This window comes from Vulpes vulpes, chromosome 7 (genome assembly GCF_048418805.1).
Source record: "Vulpes vulpes isolate BD-2025 chromosome 7, VulVul3, whole genome shotgun sequence".
In the NCBI taxonomy this organism is placed as follows: Eukaryota; Metazoa; Chordata; class Mammalia; order Carnivora; family Canidae; genus Vulpes; species Vulpes vulpes.
Genome location: NC_132786.1, coordinates 102,522,936 through 102,540,243, shown reverse-complemented (window position 1 = coordinate 102,540,243; position 17,308 = coordinate 102,522,936). Strand labels below are relative to the sequence as shown.

The 17,308-nt window shown below is 38.3% G+C and overlaps 1 pseudogene; it reads left to right on the top strand.

Moving 5' to 3' along the window:
* The first annotated feature begins 433 nt into the window (after positions 1-433).
* Positions 434-2,201, top strand: LOC112915806 (large ribosomal subunit protein uL4-like; annotated as a pseudogene).
* Positions 2,202-17,308: the final 15,107 nt, after the last annotated feature.

The following is a 17,308-nucleotide window of genomic DNA, read 5'->3' as shown; positions in this document are numbered from 1 at the left end:
CATTTGGAAGTTACCTTTGCTAAAACCTTTCCTCCCAGGATGCTGTGGGTTCAGAGCTACACCTGGTGGCCATACACAAACTTGCAGGAAACTGTTGTAAACCATGGAAATTTAGAAGCTATGCCTCCATTAACCAAAAATAAGCATCTCTCAAGAAACTGTTATGATAACTGAGGGAAATTTTAAATTTTTCATGAAAAATAAAAATATGGTAAAGTATAACATGTACTAATATTCTAACAAGGCAGAATTTAAGTGATGATATATGGATACTCACTGGACAATTATTATAACTTTGCTATATTTTGAGAAATTTTCAAAATAAAATGTCGAAAAAATTAAGGATTTTAAAAAATATTCCATCACCATTATTTTTTAACACAAACACCTTTTTAGGTATTGTTTTAGGTATTGTTCCCTATTGTGAACTTTGTTCACCAACTTGTGCAAAAATGACAGACAGCCCTATACTGTTAGTGAATTAGCCAGTCATCAAACCAGTGCTGAGTCTTGGGGTATTGGCAGAGCTGTGACTTGAGTTCTAAAAGTTCAAGGTGGTACAACTCACTGTTCTGGACAGGGTGCTTTTGGAAATATGTATTGTGGGGGCTGCATGTTTGCACCAACCAAAACCTGGAACCATTAGCACTGCAGAGTGAACACAACACAAGTGATATACCATCAGCTCTACCTTGGCTGCCTCAACCGTACCACCACAGGTCATGTCTAAAAGTCATCACACTGAGGAAGTTCCTGAACTTCCTTTGGTGGTTGAAGATAAAGTTGAAGGCTACAAGAAGAAAAGGGAGGGGGGTGCCTGGGTGGCTCAGTCAGTTGAGCATCCGACTCTTGATTTGGGCTCAAGTCATGATCTTAGGGTCATTGGATCAGGCCCTGTGTCAGGCTCCATGCTCAGTGGGAGTCTGCTTGAGATTTTTCTCTCTGTCCTATCCCTCTGCCCCTTCCTCTCGCCATACAAGCACTCCCTCTGTCTCTAAAAAAATAAATAAATCTTAAAAGAAGAAGAAGAAGAAGAAGAAGAAGACGACAACGACGACAAAGATCAAGGCTATTTTGTTTCTTAAGAAACTTAAAGCCTGCTAGGCTGAAGCCTTTATTTGTTGGTTCAGGACTCTAGTGTTTTTCCTGCCTCCATCATGGAAGCCCATACAGAAAAAGGGGCCAGAAACTCAAAGTAGTTTGGAATGCTGAGCCCTCTACATGGAAAGCAGCTGTTCTGTAGAGTCCCACAGTCCTATGATGGACTTTGTAGGAATGAGAAATAAACTTTTGTTAAACCACAAAAAAAAAGGAAGAAAGAAAGAAAGAAAGAAAGAAAGAAAGAAAGAAAGAAAGAAAGAAAGAAAGAAAGAAAGAAAAGAAGAAAGAAAGAAAGAAAGAAAGAAAGAAAGAAAGAAAGAAAGAAAGAAGAAAGAAAGAAAGAAAGAGAAAAGAGAAGAGGCTTAAAGCCTGAAATAATATCAAAAAGGTCTATGCCTCTCTGCAAATGAGGGCTGACAAGGGCAAAATGAGAAACAGACATCATGTCCAGCAAAGGGGACCCTGCATCATCTGTAATGAGGGAAATAGTACCACCAAGGCCTTCAGAAACATCCCTGGAATCGATCTACTTGATGTAAGCACACCGAACATTTTGAAATTTGCTCCTGGTGGGCAAGTGGAACATTTCTGAGTTTTGACTGAAAAGACCTTTCTGCAAGTTAGATGACCTATATGGCACTTGGTGTAAGGCTGCGTCCCTCAAGAGTAACTACAACCTTCCCATGCACAATATGCTTAATACAGACCTTAATAGAATCTTGAAAAGCCCAGAGATCCAAAGAGCCCTCTGAGCACCATGCAAGAAGTCATCACAGAGTCTTAAAGAAGAATCCACTGAAAAACCAGGCAAAAATATTGAAGCTAAACCCATAAGCAAAGACCATGCACTGGAACACCATTCTTTGCCAGGCCAAGAATCACAAGCTCCAGATGGATAAGGCAGCAGCCTTAGAAGCCAAATCAAATAAAAAGGGGGTTCCAGGCAAGAAATTGTGGGAGTAAAGAAAGGAAAAAAGGCTGTTCATGTTCAGAAGCAGAAGAAATGTTTGGTGGGAAAAAAGGCTGCAGCTACCAAAAAACCAGCAGCTGAGAAGAAGCCTACAGAAAGAAATCCACCACAGAAGAAAAGAACCTGCTGAATAACTTTAATTTGTTCTCTCCATAAATGTCAAATTGTTATGGGCAGCTAATTTAGGGGGAAAAAAGGCTTGATCAAAAGCAGTGAGAAACATGAAAAAATAAATAAATATTTTTATTTTAATCTATACACATTCAATTCAGAAAGTAAAATTCCCTTTAAGAAGATGAGAAGGAAAATTTTAAAACATGGCCAGTAAAAAAAACTGAGACTTCATTCTCCCAGAGCAGTTTTTAAATGTAGTCCTCCCAAGTAGCTGCATCAGAGATACTTAAGGGCACTTGTTATAAACATAGATCCTCAAGTCCCCATCTCATCTCTGGGTATGGACACTGGGAAACTTTCATTTTTAAAAAAGAAAACTAGATGATTCTCATGCAGATTTAGGTTAAAATTACAAACGAGGAGAAAGATTTTAGTGAGTCACACACAGTGGGATTATTTAGATGCCAGACAGTCAGGAGACAATCGAATACATTCTGAATGAACACATATATGCATTTTTTTCTTATAGGATAGCTTTTTTGAGGTATAATTCGCACACCACAAAATTCACCCTTTTAAAAAAGCAAATATTCAGTGGTTTTCATATAACCAGAATTTTGAAAGTTTCACCACTATTTAGAGAACATTTCCATCACACCAAAAAAAAAAAGACATCCCACATCCATCAGCAGTCATATCTTCTCCCTACCATTCCTTATCTCCAGGCAATCCCTAATTTACTTTCTGTCTTGATAAATTTCTTTTTCTGAGCATTGCATAATACCCAGATATGAAATGTTCAGATAAATTAAATTATACAGTATGCAGTCTTTTGTGACTAACTTCTGACATTACACTTACTGTAATGTCTTTAAGATTCATCCATATTGTGGCACGTATTAGTATTTCATTCCTTTTTATTGCCAGGTAACTTCCACCATATGACACACAACGTTATGTTTATCTTTTCCTCAGTAGATGGATATTTGGATTGTTTCCACTCTTTGGCTATTATATAAATATGCTGCCATGAATGTTCATGTACGAGGTTTTTGTGTGAACGTAAGTTTCGTGACTATTGGGTAATTAGCTAGAGTTATTCACCAGGCTATCAGGTAACCCCATGTGTAATATTTAGGGAAATTGTCAAATTGTTTCTCAAAGCTATGCCATTATACATTTCCACCAGCATTCAAGTTTCTACCAGTCTTCCCCAACAGTTGCCATCTGACTATTCAATTGTAGCCCTCCTAGTTAGGGATTTGAAGTGGAATCTCATTGTAGTTTCCTTTGCATTTCTCTAATGACTAATATTGACTATTTTCTCATGTGCTTACTGGTGATTTGTGTATCTTCTTTGGAGAAATGTCTATTCAGAAACTTTGCCCATTGGTTTGTTTTTTATTATTGAGTTATAAGAGTTCTTTATACTAAATACAAGTCCTCTAGCAAACATAGGAATTGAAACTACTTTTCCCATCCTGTGGGTAGTCTTTTTTAATTTCTTAATAGTATATTTTGAAGCATAAAACTTCGTAATTTAATAAATTCCAATGTATCTAATTTTTTTTCACTTGTGTTTTTGGTATCATATCTTAGAAAACTTTAACCCAAGGTCACAGACATATACACCTATGTTTTCTTCTAAGAGTTCTAAAGTTTTATAGTTTTACCTTACATCTGTGAACCATTTTGAGTTAATTTTTGCATGTAGTATAAGAAAGGGGTCCAACTTCAATCTTTTATATACCCAGTTGTCTCAGTATCATTTGTTGAAAAGACTTCTTTCCTTAGTGAATTGTCCTAATACACTTGTCAAAAATCAGCTGACCATTTTGAAATTTATAATAGAAACTATCAATCCTATTCCAATGATCTATATGTCTATCCTTATGCCACCCACACATCTTGATTACTGTTACTTAATAGTAAGTTTTGAAATTAGGAGTGTGTTCCCAGAAAAATTTAGATTTCTCTTTCTTTTCAGTATTGTTTTCATTATTCTGGGTCCATTTCGTTTCCATATGAATTTTAGGATCAGTTTGTCAATTTCTGTAAAAACAGATGCAGAGATTTTGATAGAGATTTTGAATATTTAAGTGATTGGGGAGTATTACCAACTTGCCAATATTGCCTTCCAATCCATTAACATTACTTTATTTTGGTCTTCTTTACTTTCTTTCACCAATGTTACAAACAAGTCTTACACTACTTTTGTTAAATTTATTCATAATTATTTTATTCTTTCTGATGTTGTTGTAAATGGAATTGTTTTCTTAATTTCACTTTCAGTTACAGAAATTTCCAGGGTATAGAAATGCAATTAATTTTCATGTAATGATCTTGTATCTGTAACCGTGGTGAACTTATTACTACTAAAAGTTTTTTAATGGCCTCGTTAAGATTATCTATGTATAAGATCATGTCATCTGCAAATAGGGACAGTTTTACATCTTCTTTTTCAATTTATATTCCTTTTATATCCTTTTCTTGTCTAATTGCCCTGGCTAGAACAAAACAGTCCAATGTTGAATAGAAGTAGCAGGAGTGGACATCTCTGTCTTGTTATAGGAAAGCATGCATAGTGTTTTATCATTAAGTATAATGTTAACTGTGGGCAATTTATAAATATTATTTATCAAGTTGAAGATGTTCCTTACTACTCTTAGTTTGTAAAGTGTTTTTATCATGAAAAGGTACTGGATTTTGTCAAATGCTTTTTTATATTTATTAACGTGGTCAAGTTTTGTCTTTATTTTGTTGATACAGTATGTTATATTGATCAATTTTCAAACATTAAGCCTGCATTCTTGAGAAAAATTCCGGTTGTTCATGGGTATAATCCTCTTTAAATGTTGCTAAATTTGGAAGGAAGGAAAATGGCAAAGGAGAAGGATCCTGAGCTTACCTTGCCCCAAAGACACACCAAGGTAACAGCTACCTTTATGCAACTAACTCTGAAAATCACTTGAAGCCTGGCAGGCAGAACAAACCTTCCATAGCTATCTCAGAGAAAATGCCACATTAAAAAGGGTAAGAGGGGCAGAGATGCTGTTGGAAATCAGACCCCCAGAGTGACCAACCACAAATGTGAGGGCCAACACAAGCAAAAAGAAGCAAGAAAATCAGACTCCACGCTAGGTATATCCAGCAATGGAGAAATGCACTAGGAAGACAAGCCCTCATAATGTTTAGCTTTGAAAAGCAGCAGGGCTTACTTCTGTGAGATTTAAAAATCAGTGGGCTTAACTCCAGGAGAGCTGGAGAGCAACAGGAAACCAAGTTCTCGCCCTTAATAGCCAGCATACTAAATAACTCAGCCCAAGACACAGCACAGAAACAGCACCTAGAGTATACATAAATTTTTTTTTCAATTTTTTTTATTTATTTATGATAGTCACAGAGAGAGAGAGAGAGAGGCAGAGACACAGGCAGAGGGAGAAGCGGGCTCCATGCACCGGCAGCCCGACGTGGGATTCGATCCCGGGTCTCCAGGATCGCGCCCTGGGCCAAAGGCAGGCGCTAAACCGCTGCGCCACCCAGGGATCCCGCCTAGAGTATACATAAAGGAAATTTACTGATTAATATTAGAATGTGTGCCATGGGGGGAACATCTGCAGATTTCTACAGGAACAGAAGTGCTAGTGGACACCATTTCTCCTCCTCTCTCCAAGTCTAGATAACCAGATATTTGTAGGAGCCAATGCCAACACTCTCCATCTACCTTACTAGCACCTCATACCCTGCCCCAATGTTCCCCTGTGGCTTCACCCCAACCCACCTCAGCAAGCATCTCTCCAAAGTGGCTTCTACTCCACCACACCAGTAGGAAGCCTCAGCCAGGACCAGTGCCCCTCCAAAGTGATTCCTCCCTTAGGAAAGCAGAGGGGATAACTACACATACCAGTGTACTCAGTTCATGCAGCAAGCCTCTTAGCTGGCTGTGCAGGGAGCAAGCCCTGTCTTTCTGTAGGTCTGCAGCTATGGCAGAAAGGCTAACTATAGATGGCTATGCTGACTGCTGGCTTCACCTACCAATAAAGCTGCAGTAGCTTCCACCAGGCCATTTAATAGTACAGGGTACACACCATTTGCTTCAATGTGGATAGAACTGGAGGGTACTATGCTGAGTGAAGTAAATCAATCAGAGAAGGACAAACATTAAATGGTTTCATTCATACAGGGAATATAAAAAATAGTGAAAGGGATTATAGGGGAAAGGAGAGAAAATGAGTGGGAAATATCAGAGAGGGTGACAGAACACAAGAGACTCCTAACTCTGGGAAACAAACAAGGGGTAGTGGAAGGGGAGGTGGGGGGGGGACAGGGTGACTGGGTGACAGGCACTGAGGGGGGCACCTGACAGGATGAGCACTGGGTGTTATATGTTGGCAAGTCAAACTCAAATAAAAAATATATACAGGAAAAAAAATAGTACAGGGTACAAATCATACTCAGTGCACCTACAGCAGGCAAAGCAGTCCATTGCAACCAGCAGGCCTACAAACAATCACTGTTTAGAGACAACAGGAGGGCCTACGCGCCCATACATCGGACAACCCTGGAGTGTTTGATTCTGGTGGCTGGAGAGACTGCACAATAGGGTACCTATTGTAGAAGAGGTACAAGACCTCTTGAAATGTTGCTGACCTACCAAATACATAAAACAAATGCAGAAAGTAGACAAAATGAGGAGACAAAAGATTATGTCCCAAATGAAAGAACAAGACAAAATCAATAGTACAAGAACTAAATGAAATGGAGATAAGAAATTGCCTGATTAAAAAAAATTCAAAGTAAAGATATTCATCAGATTTTAGAAAAGAGTAGATGAACTCAATGAGAACTTCAACAAAGAAATTAAAAATGTAAAAAAGAAAAGAAAAGAAAAAGAAAAAAGAACCAGTGAGACCTAAAGAATTCAAAAGCTGCAAAGAAAAATATGCTAGAAGGACTCAAAAGCAGAGTAGACAATGCAGAATAGAACAGTGAAGTGGTAGACAGGATAGGGGAAAGCAACAAGGATGAGCAGCAAAAAGAAAAAATAATAAAACATGAGAATAGGTTGAAGGTAATCTATGGCATCATCAAGAATAGTAACATTCACATTCTCAGGATCCCAGAAGGAAAAGAGAACGGGGAAGAAGACGTATGAAGAAATAAAACCCGAAGACTTCCCTAATCTGAGGATAAAAAACAGTCATCCAGGTCCAGGAAACACAAATAACCCCAAGCAAGATAAACCCAAAGAGGTCCACATCAAGACACATAATAATTAAAATGCCAAAGATTAAAGATAAGGAGAGAATTATAAAAGCAGCAAGAGGAAAGCAACTACTCACATGTAAGGGAAACCATATAAGGGTAGAACGCCATTTTTCAGTGGAAATATTGCAGGCCAGAAGAGAGTGGTATGATATATTCAAACTGCTGAAAGGGAAAAACCTACCACCAAGGATACTCTACCCAGCAAGATTTCCATTCAAATTAGAAAGAGATGACAAGAGTTTCCCAAATAAATAAGTATTTTTTTGTATATTTTTTTTCTTGCAGTTCGATTTGCCAACATGTAGCAAAACAACCAGTGCTCATCCCGTCAAATGCCCCGAGCAGTGCCCATCACCCAGTCAACACAACCCCCCGCCCACCTCCCCTTCCACCACCTCTTATTCTTTTCCCAGAGTTAGGTGTCTTTCATGTTCTGTCACCCTGATATTTCCCACTCATTTCCCCTCCTTTCCCCTTTATTCCCTTTCATTATTTTTTTACATTCCCCAAATGAATAACACCATATAATGTTTGTCCTCCAATTGACTTACTACACTCAGGATAATACCCTCCAGTTCCATCCATGTCGAAGCAAATGGTGGGTATTTGTCGTTTCTAATGGCTGAGTCATATTCCATTGTATACATAAAACACATCTTCTTTATCCATTAATCTGTTGATGGACACCGAGGCTCCTTCCACAGTTCAGCTATTGTGGACATTGCTGCTAGAAACATTGGAATGCGGGTGTCCGGCCCTTTCCCTGCAGCTGTCTCTTGCGGTAAATCCCCAGCAGTGCAATTGCTGGGTCGTAGGGCAGTTCTATTTGTAACTCTTTGAGGAACCTCCACACAGTTTTCCAGAGGGGCTGCACCAGTTCACATTCCCACCAACAGTGCAAGAGGGTTCCCCTTTCTCCACATCCTCTCCAACATTTGTGGTTTCCTGCCTTGTTAATTTTCCCCATTCTCACTGGTGTGAGGTGGGATCTCATTGTGGTTTTGATTTGTATTTCCCTGATGGCAAGTGATGTGGAGCATTTTTGCATGTGCTTGTTGGCCATGTGTATGTCTTCCTCTATGAGATTTCTGTTTATATGTCTTTTGCCTATTTCAGATTGGATTGTTTGTTTTCTTTGCTGGTGAGTTTAATAAGTTCTTTACAGATCTTGGAAACTAGCCCTTTATCTGATATGTCATTTACAACTATCTTCTCCCATTCTGTAGGTTGTCTTTTAGTTTTGTTGACTGTATCCTTTGCTGTGCAAAAGCTTCTTATCTTGATGAAGTCCCAATAGTTCATTTTTGCTTTTGTTTCTTATGCCTTCCTGGATGTATCTTGCAAGAAGTTACTGCGGCCAAGTTCAAAAAGGGTGCTGGTGTTGCCTGTATTCTCCTCTAGGATTTTGATGGAATTTTGTCTCACATTTAGATCTTTCATCCATTTTGAGTTCATCTTTGTGTATGGTGTAAGGGAATGGTCTAGTTTCATTCTTCATGTGGCTGGCTGATTTTCCCAGCACCATTTATTGAAGAGACTGTCCTTTTTCCAGCGGATAGTCTTTCCTGCTTTGTCAAATATTAGCTGACCATAGAGTCGAGGGCCCATTTCTGGGTTCTCTATTCTGTTCCACTGATCTATGTGTCTGTTTCTGTGCCAGTACCACACTGTCTTGATGATCACAGCTTTGTAGTACAACTTGAAATCCGGCATTGTGATGCCCCTGGCTCTGGTTTTCTTTTTCAGTATTTCCCTGGCTATTCAAGGTCTTTCTGATTCCACACAAATCCTAAGATTATTTGTTCCCAACTCTCTGAAGAAAGTCCGTAGTATTTTGATAGGGATTCCATTAAATGTGTAAATTGCCCTGGGTAACATTGACATTTTCACAATATTAATTCTTCCAATCCATGAGCATGGAATATTTTTCCATCTCTTTGTGTCTTCCTCACTTTCTTTCAGAGGTGTTCTGTAATTTTTAGGGTATAGATCCTTTACCTCTTTGGTTAGGTTTATTCCTAGGTATCTTATGCTTTTGGGTGCAATTGTAAATGGGATTGACTCCTTAATTTCTCTTCTGTCTCGTTGTTAGTGTATAGAAATGTCAGTGATTTCTGGGCATTGATTTTGTATTCCTGCCACACTGCTGAATTGCTGTTTGAGTTCTAACAATCTTGGGGTGGAGTCTTTTGGTTTTTCTAAGTACAGTATCATGTCATCTGCAAAGAGGGAGAGTTTGACTTCTTCTTTGCCAATTTGAATGCCTTTTTTTTCTTTTTGTTGGCTAATTGCTGAGGCTAGGACTTCTAGTACTATGTCGAATAGCAGTGGTGAGAGTGGACATCCCTGTCGGGTTCCTGATCTTAGGGGAAAGACTCCCAGTGTTTCCCCACTGAGAATGGTATTTGCTGTGGGCTTTCTGTAGGTGGCTTTTAAGGTGCTAAGGAATGTTCCCTCTATCCCTACATTCTGAAGAGTTTTGATCAGGAATGGATGCTGTATTTTGTCAGATGCTTTCTCTGCATCTATTGTGAGGATCGTATGGTTATTTTTTTTCTCTTGTTGATATGATGTATCATGTTGATTGCTTTATGAGTGTTGAACCAGCCTTGCATCCCGGGGATAAATCCCACTTGGTCATGGTGAATAATCTTATTAATGTATTGTTGGATCCTACTGGCTAGTATCTTACTGAGAATTTTTCCATCTGTGTTCATCAGGGATGTTGGTATATAATTCTCCTTTTTGGCGAGGTCTTTGGTTTTGGAATTAAGGTGACGCTGGCCTCATAGAACGAGTTTGGAAGTATTCCATCCCTTTCTATCTTTTGGAACAGCTTTAGTAGAATAGGTACTGTTTCTTCTTTCTAGCATTCCCCTGGGAAGCCATCTGGCCCTGGACTTTTGTGTCTTGTGAGGTTGTTGATGACTGCTTTAATATCCTCCCTGGTTATTGGCCTGTTCAGGTGTTCTATTTCTTCCTGTTCCAGTTTTGGTAGTTTGTGGTGTTCCAGAGATGCGTCCATTTCTTCTAGTTTGCCTAGTTTATTGGCGTACAGCTGCTCATAGTATGTTTTTAAATCGTTTGTATTTCCTTGGTATTGGTGGTGATCTCTCCTTTTTCATTCATGATTTTATTCATTAGTCTTTTTTCTTTTTAATAGGGCTGGCTAATGGTTTATCTATCTTATTAATTCTTTCAAAGAACCAACTCCTGGTTTTGTTGATCTGTTCTACAGTTCTTCTGGTCTCTGTTTCATTGAGTTCTGCTCGAATCTTTATTACCTCTCTCCTTCTGCTGGGTGTAGGTTTTATTTGCTTTTCTTTCTCCAGTTCCTTTAGGTGCGAGTTTAGCTTGTGTATTTGAGTTTTTTCCAATTTTTTGAGGGATGCTTGTATTGCGATGTATTTCCCTCTTAGGACTGTTTGTGCTGTATCCCAAAGATTCTGAATGGTTGTATCTTTTTTTTTTTTATCTTCATTTTCATTAGTCCATGAATCTTTCTAATTCTTCTCTAATTTCCTGGTTGACCCTTTCATCTTTTATCAGGATGCTCTTTAACCTCCACGTGTTTGAGTTTCTTCCAAATTTCTTCTTGTGATTGAGTTCAAGTTTCAAAGCATTATGGTCTGAAAGTATGCAGGGGACAATCCCAATCTTTTGGTATCGGTTGAGACCGGATTTGTGACCCAGCATGTGGTCTATTCTGGAGAAAGTTCCATGTGCACTTGAGAAGAATGTGTATTCATTTGCATTCGGATGCAAAGTTCTATAAATATCTGAAATCCATCTGGTCCGGTGTATCATTTAAAGCTCTTGTTTCTTTGGAGATGTTGTGCTTAGAAGATCTCTCATTTGCAGAAAGTGCTGTGTTGAGGTCTCCTACTATTAGTGTATTATTATCTAAATATGTCTTTTCTTTAGTTGTTAATTGATTGATATACTTGGCAGCTCCCACAATAGAGGCATAAATATTCATGATTATTAGATCCTCTTGTTGGATAGGGCCCTTTACGTATGATATTGTCCCTCTTCATCTCTTACTACAGTCTTTGGGATAAACTTTAATTTACCTGATGTGAGGATTGCTGCCCCAGCTTTCTTTTGAGGACCATTTGAAAGGTAAATGGTTCTCCAACCTTTCATTTTCAGGCTATAGGTGTCCTCAGGTCTAAAATGAGTCTCTTGTAGACAACAAATAGATGGGTCTTGCTTTTTTATCTGGTCTGAAACCCTGCGTCTTTTGATGGGATCATTTAGCCCCTCCCCGTTCAGAGTTACTATTGAAAGATATGAATTTAGTGTCGTCATAATACCTATTCAGTCCCCGTTTTTGTGGGTTATTTCTTTGGGCTTCCTCTTTCTTTTACAGGGTGCCCTTTAATATTTCTTGCCAGAGCTGGTTAGGTGGTCACCTATTCTTTCAGTTTCTGCCTATCTTGGAAGCTCTTTATCTCTCCTTCTATTCTGAATGAGAACCTTGCTGGATAAAGTATTCTTGGCTGCATGTTCTTCTCATTTAGGACCCTGAATATATCCTGCCAGCCCTTTCTGGCCTGCCAGGTCTCTGTGGAGAGGTCTGATGTTAATCTAGTATTTCTCCCCAAATAAGTTAGGGATCTCTTGTCTCTTGCTGCTTTAAGGATTCTCTGTCTTTGGAATTTGCAAATTTCACTATTAAATGTTGAGGTGTGGAACCGTTTTTATTGATTTGGGGGGGGGGTGCGAGGATCTCTATCTCCTGGATCTGAATGCCTGTTTCCCTCCCCAAATTAGGGACGTCCTCAGCTATAATTTGTTCAAATATGCTTTCTGGCCCTGTGGCCCTCTTGGCGACCTCTGGAACCTCAATTAAATGTAGATTTTTTCCTTCTGAGGCTGTCAGTTATTTCCCTTAACCTTTCCTCATGGTCTTTTAATTGTTTTTCTCTTTTTTCCTCAGCTTCCTTCCTTGCCATCAGCTTGTCTTCTATGTCAGTCACTCTTTCTTCTACCTCATTAACCCTTTTTGTTAGGACCTCCAGTTTGGATTGCATCTCATTTAATTGATTTTAAATTTTGGCCTGATTAGATCTAAATTCTGCAGTCATGAAGTTTCTTGATTTCTTTATTGCTTTTCTCCAGAGCCACCAGTAACTTTATAATTGTGCTTCTGAATGGCTTTCTGACATCAAATTGTAATCCAAATTCTGTAACTCTGTGGCAGAGAGTACTGTTTCTGATTTCTTTTTTTTGTGGTAAGTTCTTTCTAGTCATTTTGCTCAGTGCAGAGTGGCTAAAAATGAGCTGTTGTTAGTGCAAACTCTTCTCTCTGTAGCATGGCAGCTGTTCTCTTTAAATCTCAGGTCGAATTCATAGGTTTTCAGGATGATTTGAAAGTTATCTAGGTAAGTTGGTAGGGACAGGTGACTTGGGGACCCTACCCCTCCGCCATCTTGCCCAGTCTTCCCCCAAATAAACAAGTATTAAAGTAATTCATCACCACTAAACCAGTCTTATAAAAATGATAAAGAGGATTTTTACTTGTACTGATAATACTTTATTTTCATTTTTTCTGTTGAGAGTAAATAAATATACACACGATCATTGTTTTGTTTTGGGGCTTTTTACATCTTTGCATACTTAGAAAACAATTTTTTAATTGAAGATATTAAAAATTTAGCTTAACATCTATAGCTTTCAGATAGATAATATTCTTAAGCTCTTTCTCTCCCCAGGAGCACACCCAGAGGCAGATAACCTCCCTTCTTTAGACTGTGGTCCTTCTCCACATTATTATGTTTAAAGTCATAAGTTCTTCCCTTGCTGCCACCTGGAACATAAAAGATTAGGTTCCATATGTCACATTATTATTCCTCATATCACGAGGCACACTACAGAACACAAGAGACTTCTTTGGTGTTTTGTTGCCTTGCACCCTGAAGCTTTCTTTACAATACCTTGTATCCAGGAGAACAGCAAAGGATCTGATATTTACCTGTCCCATATTTTGTTTCCCCTGGATCATCCATGAAATATCTCAGCAGTAGAGCAGGCAACCAAACATTTAACCCATGAAGCAGGAAAACTACTAATGTTTATCCCTCAAGTCAAGGGATCCCTGGGTGGCGCAGCGGTTTGGCGCCTGCCTTTGGCCCAGGGCGCAATCCTGGAGATCCGGGATCGAATCCCACGTCGAGCTCCCTGCATGGAGCCTGCTTCTCCCTCTGCCTGTGTCTCTGCCTCTCTGTGTGTGTGTGTGTGACTATGATAAATAAATAATAAATAAATAAATAAATAAATAAATAAATAAATAAATAAATAAATAAATATCCCTCAAGTCAAATGGCCAACTGAACTACTGGGGCTAAAGAGAATCCTTTAAGTGAAGAAGAAAAGGGCATAACTAGAAGAAAATTGTACAAGAAAAAAATTTAATGGGTAAAAGAAAAGGTAAAGATAATCACTTTTAAAGGATCAATCACTATTATAAAGCTAATATGATGGCTAAAAGACAGAAATAGTAAAATCAATTATATCTAAAATATTAGTTAATGGATTCACAAAATGAAAAGACATATGACAATATGTACATAAAATGTGGAAGGTAAATTAAAAATGTACTACTTTTAGAATGTGTTCAAATTTAATCAACCATCAACTTAATATAGACTGCTATATACTTCAGATGTTATAGATGAACTTCACAGTAACCATAAACCAAAACCTATAATAGATAAAAAATAAAGAGTATAAAAGCCAGAATAACACTAAAGGAAGCCATCTAACCTTGTGCCATTTAACCTTTCTTCTCTTGCTACAGTCTTTGTAAAGAGAGCAAGAGAGCAAGAGAAGAAAGGAACAGAAAAGATCTACAAAACAACCAAAAAACAATTAACAAAATGACAATGAGTACATACCTGTTTTTAACTACTTTAAATGTAAATGATCTAAATACTTTAATCAAAAAACAAAGGATGGCAGAATGGTTAAAAAAAAAAAAAGAGCATGACCCATCTATATGCTCCCTGCAAGAATCTCACTTCAGGCCTAAGGACAAATACAGACTAAAAGTGAAAGTATTAAAAAATGTATTTCAGCCAAATGGAAGAAAAAAAGCCAGGATAGCAATACTTCTCAGACAAAACAGACTTTATTTTTAAAAGATTTTTTATTTATTTGAGAGAGAGAGCATAGCTGAGGGGAGTGGAAGAGCAGAGAGAGAAGGAGGGAGAATCTCCAGCTGACTCCACACTGAGCACAGAGCCCCGCATGGTGAGATTATGACTCAAGCCAAAACCAAGAGTCAGACGCTTAACCAACTGAGCCACCCAGACATCCCCAAAATAGACTTTAAAACAAAACTGTAGCAAGAGACTTCAGGTATTACCCAATGATAAAATATCAATCCAATAAGAGGATATAACAATTTTAAAGATATATGCATCCAACATAGAAGTACCTAAATACCTAAAAGTATTACCAGACATAAAGGGAGAAATTGACACTAATACAATAGTACAAAACTTTAACACTCCACTTACATCAATGAATAGATCACCCACACAGAATATCAATAAGGAAACAAGTGTCTTTGAATAATACATTAGACCCAATGGACCTAACAGATAAATACAGAACATTCCATCCAAAAAAAAAAAAAAAGAGTACATATTTGTTTCAAGTGTACATGAAACTTCTCCAAGATAGATCACCTTAGGTCACAAAACAAGCTTTAATAAATTTAAGAAAATTGATATTGTATTATCTTTCTAACCACAATGCAATGAAACTAGAAATTAATTAAAAGGAAAAAAACTAAAACCTCTTCTTTAAACATTTGGTCAATTCACCAAGAAGTCATCTTAGCCTAGGCTTTCCTGTGTAAGGATTTTTTTTCTTTTCTTTTTTTTTTTTTTAAGATTGATTCATCCATTGTGAGAGAAAGAGAGAACAGAGTGAGAGGGAAAGAATCTCAAGCAGACTCCCTGCTGAGTACAGAACCCAATGCAGCACTCAGTTTCACAACCCTGAGATCATCACCTGAGCTAAAATCAAGAGATGGATGCTCAACTGACCAAGCCACCCAGGCATGCCTGTAAAAATTTTCTAATTACTAATTCTCTTTCTTTCCTCATTATTGATCTACTGGGATTTTCTGCTCCTTGCATCAGTATCAGATTTGCATCTTTCTAGGACTTTGTCCATTTCAACTAGGTTATCTAACTTATTGGCATATAGTTAATAGTATTCCCTTATAATCCTTTTTAATTCTTTAATATCTGTAGTGAAGTTTTTTCATTTCTGATTTTAATAACTGGAGTGTTCTATTTCTTGGTCTAGCTGAAGTTTTCTCAATTTTGCTGATGTTTACAAAGAACCAACTTTGGTCTCACTGATTTTCTTTATTGTTTTTCTATTCTTTATTTCTGTTCTCATCTTCATTATTTCTTTCCTTCTACTTGTTTTGGCTTTACTTTGCCCATATCTTTCCTAACTAGATAGAAATTAAGGTTAGGTTAGGTTGTTAGATTAGGTTAGATTATTGATTGACATCTTACTTCCTTTTCAGTAAGCCGTGGTCCAGTAAGTCTCAGACCTCCACAATTGCCATGGTGCCACTCAGCAAGCAAATAGTACATTGGATTCTGGCCAGGTTGCCTCTGGCATCATGGCTGGATGGTGTTGAAACTAGCTGTAAACCAATCTATAAACTAAACAGAATTCCTTGACTTTATGGCTGCAATTCCAGCATTTACATCCTTAGGGACCGTATTCCCACTCTACAGTAAGCAGCAGGCCATATACTTGCCAAGTTGAAAATCACACTAGACCAGCTGGTTAGAGAACTTAAAGAAAGCAGTGGTGTGTCTGACACAGAGAGCTACTCGTGGTAAGTTTTGTCAGCAGAGATGATGAGGGCAAAGGTCGTCATGGGGAAATGTATTCTCAGATAAGGTACAATGTTGGCCTGGAACTCAATTATTAGGTCTACATTCAAGAGCCCTTCAAATCAAAGGGACACAGTAACAGAAGACCTATCAGCCTATTTATGCAGGAATAAGAGGAGTGTTCTACATCTACAAGTATATGATGGCACATACCTTAGACGGTGAGGATACAGTTGTAAGGCTCTGCCACAGCAGTGGAGACCCTGAGGGCTGGATATACAAAGAACTCTAACAAAAGCCACACCACTGGGGCACCTGGGTGGCTCAATTGGTTAAGAGTCTGACTCTTGATCTCAGTTCAAGTCTTGATCTCAGGGTCATGAGTTCAAGCTGCACAATGGGATTCACACTGGGCATGAAGCCTACTTTAAAAAAAAAAAAAAAAGCCACAGCACTAAGAGTGATGTAAACCCTGATTCAATACCTCCTTCAAAGCTTCAGAAAATTAAAAATCCTCTAAGTTCACTGCAATGTTATGCCAGCTTTTGGATCCACTCTAGTTCGAGGTTGACAATCTTTGACCCCACAAAGTTGTGAATTCAGGCATGGTTGTTGGCAGTGTCTTCCTTTATGGTAAGAAGCTGCTCTGGGTGGAAGAGTGAATGGTACTTCCATGTAAGAATTCCAACTATAATACTTGGTTCCGGGTCTGGGAAGAGTTTTCTAGGCACACACATCCCAGCTCTTGTCTCACAAGAGATATCAAAAGGCATTCATAGTCTCCATTTTAGTATTTTCCAATTGATCCTTTTTATTGTCCAGAATGATGTCATCTGGCTAGATTCCACATTCCAGGCAACAGTGTGCCCAGAAAGTGCTCCCAATCTGAATGCCAGCTTTTCCAATGTTAATAGAAAGGCATATCTTGGGACATCTGGGTGGCTCAGTGGTTAAACGTCTGCCTTTGGCTCAGGGTATGATCCTG